Source organism: Penaeus monodon, chromosome 7 (genome assembly GCF_015228065.2).
Source record: "Penaeus monodon isolate SGIC_2016 chromosome 7, NSTDA_Pmon_1, whole genome shotgun sequence".
Lineage (NCBI taxonomy): Eukaryota > Metazoa > Arthropoda > Malacostraca > Decapoda > Penaeidae > Penaeus > Penaeus monodon.
Genome location: NC_051392.1, coordinates 42,697,904 through 42,700,403, shown reverse-complemented (window position 1 = coordinate 42,700,403; position 2,500 = coordinate 42,697,904). Strand labels below are relative to the sequence as shown.

The 2,500-nt window shown below is 38.5% G+C and overlaps 1 protein-coding gene across 1 annotated transcript in view; it reads left to right on the top strand.

Moving 5' to 3' along the window:
- Positions 1–2,500, top strand: part of LOC119575667 — a 14,141-nt gene that overhangs the window by 813 nt on the left and 10,828 nt on the right. The gene's annotated exons all lie outside the window — the stretch shown is intronic.

Below are 2,500 nucleotides of genomic sequence, written 5' to 3'. Positions count from 1 at the left end.
GCATGTGTGTGTTCACATATATGTGGGTGGGTATACACATCTGTATGCGCATATTTGTGCATATATATATGTGCGCATATGTGCGCATACGTCTATACATGGGTATGCATGTGCATGTGTGTAGTTGTGTATAATGTAGCAGTATGCATGCATATCATATGCATAGGAGCATATGTAAAGATGTATGCTTCCATGTGCATGTGCACGAATATGAACATATGCGAAGTTGTGTGGGTGAACAATTATGTCTGCACTAGGCGTACATACGCATAAATAAAATCATTGTATAAAATATAATCACACATATACACTTCTGATAATCAAGCCCATGCTCACGGGAGTATATCCTGTGTAGTAGGCATGCCCGTGCGTGGCTGCTTATAAGTCCACACTAGACATAGGCAACCCTATTGAAGGGGCTTATCAGTGACATCCCGGCTAAACTACTCCCCCTTCCACCAAGATACACCTAAGCCTGGTTACAGCGGCGATCAGGATCGCTCCGGAGCACATATAATATAACTCTTTCATTAAATGGGATATTGTAGGAACAGAAGATACTAAATGATGAACATGTGCTCTATTGGAGATGTAATCCCAGGGTAGCAAGCAGGAATTAGGGGTAGGTTTCTTCGTTCACAAACTTTTAGAAAAGAATATCGTGGAATTCTATAGTATCAGCGAAAGAGTGGCTTCAACTTAAAGATTGTTCAAGTGTATGTTCCAGCCTGCAGCCACAGTGATGAAGATATAGAGAGCTTTATTTCGCCAGCGAAAGAGTAAAAACCCATTTCACAATAATTATGGGAGATTTTAATGCCGAAATAGGAAAAAAGACAGGGAATCACAGAATAGGTACTAGGAATGAGGGGGATAAATACTAATCAACGTTGTGGAGGCTCGATCACTAAAAATCATGAATATATTCTTCAAAAAAAGACTAGAACAGAGGTGGACATGGAAGTCGTCGTCTGACATCAAAAACGAAATTGACTTCATAATTTCAAATAGGCGCGATATAGTAAAAAAATGTGGAAGTTATTAATAACGTAAATGTTGGCAGCAACCATAGAATGGTCGGAGGCCAAAATAAATTACACCTCAGAAGGGAAAGGAGTAAACTCATACTAAAACCGCACCCAAATTTAGCTAGCTTGAAGACCAGAGCGACAGAATTTACCGTAACATTAAAAAAACAGTTCAATGGCATAATACAGGAAGCTTCACATGAAGTAGGCGGTAAGAACGTTAAGCAAATAAAAAGAAGAGAGAACATGTACGGAAATTCAATAGTCAAATAATGAATGAAACAGTGATCTCAGGTACAGCATGAAAACAGTTAAAAGGAGACTCGGCGTAGGGAGGAATAAGAAAGAAATCATAAGAGTAGTGGAACACTTTTACAAGGATCTACACAACTCAAATGGACAGCCACAGATAGAGGGAAGCGCGGTAACTAGAGACGTCTCTAGCATCACAACAGAATTGATAAAAAGAGTGCTTAAAGGCATGAGAGGGGAAACACCAGGTGAAGAAAGAATTAGTATAGACCTTATAATAGATGCAGGAGAAATTGCAACAGTGAAACTAGCCAATCTTTTTAACAAATGCCTTATCAACGGAAAAAAACTCCGAAAGCCTGGAAAATGCAACAATTATTTTGATACATAAAAAAGGGGATAGAAAGAATCTAAAAAAAAATACCAACCCATAAGCCTCCTTTCATTTATTCATAAACCGTTCAAAAAGTCATCACAACTCGCATCTCTGACAATCTGGATTTTAACCAGCCTAGAGAACAGGCAGGCTTCCGCAGTGGATTCTCAGCATACCACATCCACACACTCACGTAAATAAGAGAAAAAATAAACGAATATAGGAAACCCCTGTGTATGGCATTCACTGATTACGAAAAGGTATTTGACTCTGTACAAATACCAGCAGTACTAGAAGGTAACCGATAAAATACATTAAAAAAATGTGTTAGACATGGTGATATCATCTCACCAAAACTGTTTACAGCTTGTCTTGAGGAAATATTCTAGAAGCTAGATTGGAACAGAAAGGGTATCAAAATAGCAGAAGAATACCTAAATGATCTAAAATTTGCAGATGATATTGATCTCTACAGTGAATCTGCAAATGAAATGCAGCAACTAATAAACCATCTGAATAGTGAAAGTCTGAAAATCGGACTTAGGATGAACAAGAAAAAGACTAAGATCATGTTCAACAGTAGAGTTCATAAGTCTATATATGTAGGGCAACTCGTGCAGACAAACACGTCAAGCGAAGAGGAAATAAAGCGACGCATCAGTCTAGACTGGAGCGCCTTCGGCAGACACAGTAGCATACTTAAGAGTCTCCTTGTCATTATGTTTAAAAAGAAAAATCTTTAACCAACGCGTCCTACCAGTTATGACCTATGGATCAGAAACAAGGACTACAACAAAATTACTGAAGAAGGTGGCGTGGATCAGGGACAAAAGTGGAAGATATA